Consider the following 6,000-nt stretch of genomic DNA (forward strand, 5'->3'; position numbering starts at 1 on the left):
TGTGGCTATATCTAGTGTGCACACAGCCAGGACCTGCCAGCTTGACTAAACCTCAGTCAGGCCGTCCCATCAGAGCAGGCTCAGTGTTTTAGCATTGAACTTTATGGAGTCAATACAAAATAAGAAGTTCTCTCTTGAGTCAAAGCTGCTGGGTCTTTAGCTGCTGTTATGTTTGGTATGTGGGTTTAAAAAAATAAACAGCTGTCCCCAGCCTCAATTGTAATGCTGGATTTCAGTTTCTAAAGAAAAAGATTGATGTTCAAAGGTGAAGAGCATGCAGCAGTTCATGTTGATCTCAGCAGAACACCTGCATGCTGGATTAAAGGCTGGAGATTTCAGAATCCCTATTTAAAATACAGTAAAAGCAGAAAGCTCTAACATCTGTTTTCCCAGATCCTCTTTTCCTTCGGTCTGTTTTGCCTTTAAGGCAATAGTGAAGAAATTACACTCCCTATTTTAGGGTGAACAGTAAAAAGTGTGTTACTTTGTTACTTTGCTTTGGTTATTCATATATTTTTGAGAGTGGGAATTTTGCTTAGTTTGTTTTATTTTCCTGTTTGAGAATTTTCAAGAACACCACCTGTCTATATATGAAATGCATTTTGCTCACACCTGTTGTTTAAATTTGACAGGTGCCAAGTCATGTAGGAGCTTGTTAGCTTTTATTACACCACTTGGAAGAAATGTTGTCATCACTTAAGTGGAGCACAGCTTTCCTTTCAGCCTTTGCACACCTTGAGCTTGATTCTCTTCTGAAGCCTTCATGGGTGCCTTGATAATCTTCCCACTACAAGATTGTTATTACTGGAGGCAATGGGATAAAAAGGAATTCAAACTGAATGGCAGACATAAATGTGAGTGTGCAGGTAGTAAACCTGGTTTTCATTTCATGGGGTTGGGTTTTTTAGTATTGTTAATCACACTTTGAAGTACAACTGCAACTTGGGTGTGTATGTGTACATGACATCCACTATTATACATCAGGAGGTGCACGTACATGGTAACCAATGAAACTATTCTGTGCTGATGGCATGTTCTGGTTTGGTTCAAGGTCAAAGAAATAATGTTTCCAGCTCAAGCAGATGATTGGTTGTTCCAAGTGGCAGGAGGGAAAAACTCAGAAATCTGTCATCTCAGATAGTTCTGTTCCCCCAGCAGTGAAGTTTCTAAAATGCTCTTAGCTATTTTTCATAGGTCTGCCTGCAAAGGTACAAAATACCTACTTTAGTTTTTGCAGTGTAAAATGCAGGACAAGGCTGTGTAAATTGGTTTAATGTGATTTACTGTGATCTTGCATGTATAGAAAGGGCAGAGTAAAATCCCCTCCGCCTGATCTGTGTAGCATCCAGTAATTGTGCTCTTACACCTCTACAGAGAGGCTCTTCTGAAACATGCCTCAACTTGGGAACAAGGATATGAAACAAAGGAATGGAGTCTGTATGGTGTGCACGGACACGCTCCCGTAGGAATATGTGAGCCCAGTGCCAAATGCCTCCACCCAAATATCTGAGATGTTACTAATTTGATAAGAGGCTTTTTCCTGTTTTTGACCAGCCTGTGCAATTTGAGTTATCTGTGCACAGTTCTCACAGAGTGTTGTTAGTGGTCCCAGAGATATCTGCAGAGCAGAATAAAGTTGTAATTGCAGCACAGGTAAGTGAAACCACACTAAAGTGGATGGTCAGAACAGCAAAGGTGTGGAGCAAGGGCTAGCAACCAGCATTATACCTCATTTGCTCATGGCAGTAGATATCAGACAAAAAACAAAAACAAAAAAAAAACATGCTGGAGCTTCAGAGAGGGTTTGGAAAAATGACCAGAGTATCAGATGCTGAGAGAGATCTGATCTGGTCTTTCATCAGGAGAACAGACCAAGATAGTAATTGCAAGTAAGGACCCTGTTCTTCACACCAGAATGTTCGTCACAATTCGTTACGTTAGATCTGGGAACATGTGTTTTCCTCCTTTTGCTCTTTCTGTCAATGCAAATGTGCCTGTTGCTGCTCTCACTTGTAGGTAGGCATAATACACTGCAGAGGTGCTGCTCAGCTGTGGCACACAAGCATGGCAGAAGGGTCCATCTCTCCTGTACATCAGCCAGTCTTGGTTCTCACTGCCGCTTTTCTTGCTGCTCAGATGTCTGGGGTTTGTTCATTTTATTGAGATTTGTGTTCTGGGGAGAGGAGTAGAGAAAGGTGCTTATCACTCATTTGTGAGGAGCTCCTCTCAAGGAGCCAAAAAGTTGTCTGAAGGGCATGTACATTATAATTGCAGCTTTGGACATACGAGATCAGAATGATGCCTTATGGTTAGTGCTCAATCTTTTGTGTGTTTTTCATCCCCTCTGTACTGTTACTTTGTTTTGTAGCAGCCTGCTCTGGTTTGAAAAGATACACCAGGAAGAGTAAGGGGAGGCAGTGATGCTGTCGGGTGCTCGGTGGTTACACAAGATGGCTTTTCCCGTGCTGTATGGTACCTCCCCCCACAGAGCAGGGAGTGAAGCTGTAGAGGGCCACGTTTTATGCACAGCAACTGAATTTTAGTGGTGAATATGGAGCCATTCTCAGGGATGCAATTGTTTAGTTCTCTCTGGAGAAGAACTTAAGAAAAACAGGAAGTAATTCTGTGTGGTTTCTTGTGGGTTTTTTTTCTTTTAGTTGGTGGTGGTTTAGCTGTGGTGTTTATTTTTTGATGTTCTTTTTTTACACTGATGTTTTTCCCAAACGTTCCTTAGTTACCGATTTTCAGCTGGTGACAATTATTTTTCCTTTGAGTCCCAAGAGGCTCAAGCAGGCCCTGAATTACACGTATGAGGAAATCACCCCTGAGAAGCCAGCATTTCAAAACTGATGTTTCTGCAAAGAAGAAAAAGCAGTGTGTGTGCCCTCTGGAGGGTCTGTTGGCTCCAGCATGGTCTGTTCAGCATTCCTTTCCCCGATGCACAAAATGTTTCCCAGGCTCCCATCCTGTTGTTTCTAGGAACTCTGTCAGACTGATGGAATTTTCATAAAACAAAGGAAGTAGCGACGTGGCACTATAAAGCTTTCACTTTCTGTCTTACAGAAATTAACTGTTTCCCAAGTGACCATCCTCAGCTCACGGGAAAATTAATCAAGTTAGGGAGAGCTACATTTTTCATACGATGTGTGTAAGACAGACAAATGCTGACTGTCCTGTTGTGCTGCACGCATCCAGGTATGAGATGCTGTGTGAAAGCAGCACCAGGCCCCTCCTTCTGGCTCCCTGCTGGGCTTGGGATCCACTACCACTCCTCTGCTTTGTGATGGGGACTTAGGTATGGCACAGCAGGAGCCGTGCTGCTGAGCAGTGCTTAACTGAATTCCTCAAGAAGTTAGGATTAACAAATACCTGAATCACAGCTCCAGTGGAGCTGAAGATAAACACGTGTCTGAAAATCCAGTGTTTTTAATGCAACTTTTTCTCCTGCTGCAGACATCTTGCATGTTTCCAGATTGGTTCCTGATTGATGTTTGTGGGCTAAGTTGTTGGAGAATTCATTCACCTACTTACAAGCTTAGTTAGAGAAAACAAAAATAAAAAAAGAACCACTACCGACAACAAAAGAATCAGGGAGGACTTAAACATTAACATAAAACTGTAAGTAACACATTTACATACATTTTGGAAAAGCAATGTCTTTTTTTGGCTGGGTGTAACAGCCCTAGCACTGCTGATGTAACAATGTGTGTGCTATAATCTGATGTTATCTCATTTGATAAACGAATAATAATATCCTGAGAACTGCTGTAGTGACCACAAGTGAGCGGTTAACAGATCAGGCCGAGGAGGCTGTGGTCACAGCTCGGTTCAGTAACACTGTGACAACAGAGATCCAACTGCAGTGGATTCTGTTTGCTGACTGGTTAAAATGATGAAGTTTCTTACTGCCACCTGCTGTGTGAACGCAGCGGACCAGAGGGAGAGAATCCTATCTCTTGGTTCTCAAGTAAATGAAAAGGCTTCTGAAAAAAAAAGACATCAGAGTCTGATTTCTGTCTATACCCAATATTCCTCGTGTTTGTCATGTTTTCAAATTCAGAAATAATTTGTTTTTACTGAGAACAGAAACAGCAAGTGTGACCAAGGGAGCCATCAGCCCTTTGCTCTGTATTCTTCAGCATCAGTTTCCCTTGTGTCCTTGTATATATAGATAATGGGTTTTTTAATTGTTGCTTTCCTATTTTTCTTCATTTTATCTGACAGAGAAATTACTTTTGATAGTGTCAGCTTTTTCCTGTTATTTTCCATTACATCCAACATTTTTCGTTCTAGAAGTTAGTTTTTAAAAAATATTTACAAAACTTACAAACCCAGAGATTAATGGAACGTGTAATTGGTTCAAAATCAATCCAAAGGAAGAGAACAAAGGAGAATGTTAAACTTCTCTCCTTTCACTGCCGCTTCCCAAAGTTCTGAGAGCCCCTTCCCTCCAACTCAGCCTGCAAGCTTCTGCTTGGGCCCGTGCTATTCAGTAGGATGGAGGGCAGAACTGTTCTCATGATTTCAGAAGCAGCACACCCTCTGTCAGAGGAGTACAAGCAAGCATCACGTGTTTCCTATCATTTGAAACTTACCTGGTTTTGTGTTAAAAACCTTACCCCTTTTCAACTGAAGTGGAAGTGTTAAATGGAAGAGCATGTCACCTCAGAACTTTTGCACAGTGAACTGAAAAGCAAATGAGATTGTTACAGAGAAAAGACTGAGATCAAAGTGTGGACACGGCAGCAGGAGCAGCCGTAATAACGTCTGATAGACACTGCTGAGATTGCAGGGGTGTTTGCAGCAATGGAGGAAGATTGACAGAATTCATGAGGTTGATTTCAAAATGCCTCTAGATTATTCTTTCCAAGGAGCTGCGGTTTAGGAAATATTAATGAATCCTCATGATTTACAAGCACCCTGCAGATTCTGCTGGCCACCAACAGCAGAATGAGCATGTAGCATTAGTGGTGAGCTGCAGCACTGCACAACAGTGTGAAAGCTACTGCCCACCTTGTTCTCACATCCCTGCCACACAGCGTTGGGGCCACTGACAGCAGGATACAGATACGATAAGATACAGAATTGTGCTCCAAAAGTAATGCCTCCTATTTTATTCTGTTGGCCCACGACATCAGAGGCGGATGTTGGTGGTACAGCAGCAGAGGCTGAGCCTTCCCACCAATGTTCTGTTAAGTGTTGCTGCTGTGAGACAGACGGCAGCCGAGGAGCACTCCGATGTGGAAGTGCAGATGAACAAAGGGCTGGAATTGAAACTGGGACAGGGAGGTGATTGTCCCCCTCTACTCTGCTCTTGTGTTCAGGTCTGGAGCGCCCAGTACAAGAAAGACAGGGAGCTGTTGGAGAGGGTCCAGAGAAGAGCCACAAAGATGATCAGGGGAATGGAGCACCTCCCCTATGAAGACTCGCTGAGGGAGTTGGGCTTGTTCAGCATGGAGAAAAGAAGGCTGCAGGGTGACCTCATTGCAGCCTTTCAGTACCTAAAGGGAGCCTTCAAACAGGAGGGGAGTCAACTCTTTGAAAGGGCTGATAGCTGCAGGACAAGGGGAAATGGTTTTAAGTTGAGGGAGGTAAGATTTAGGTTGGATGTCAGGGGGAAGTTCTGTACTATGAGAGTGGTGAGGTGCTGGAACAGCTGCCCAGAGAGGCTGTGGATGCCCTGTCCACCCTGGAGGTGTTCAAGGCCAGGTTGGATGGGGCCCTGGGCAGCCTGGGCTGGTATTAAACGTGGAGGTTGATGGCCCTGCGTGTGGCAGGGGGTTGGAGCTTCGTGATCCTTGAGGTCCCTTCCAACCCTGGCCATTCTGTGACTCTGTGAAACGAGACTCTAAAACTGTCACCGGGGAATGAAACGCTCGTAAGGAACTGCGCCGCGTGTCCCAGCCCCGGGCCGCCATTCCCGCTCGACGCGTTCGGGGCTCGGTTCGAGCGCTCGGCAGCGGCTTGGAGCCGCCTGGCGGGCGGGGCGGCGGGGCGGCC

Source organism: Tetrao urogallus (assembly GCF_951394365.1).
Source record: "Tetrao urogallus genome assembly, chromosome: 11".
Classification (NCBI taxonomy): Eukaryota; Metazoa; Chordata; class Aves; order Galliformes; family Phasianidae; genus Tetrao; species Tetrao urogallus.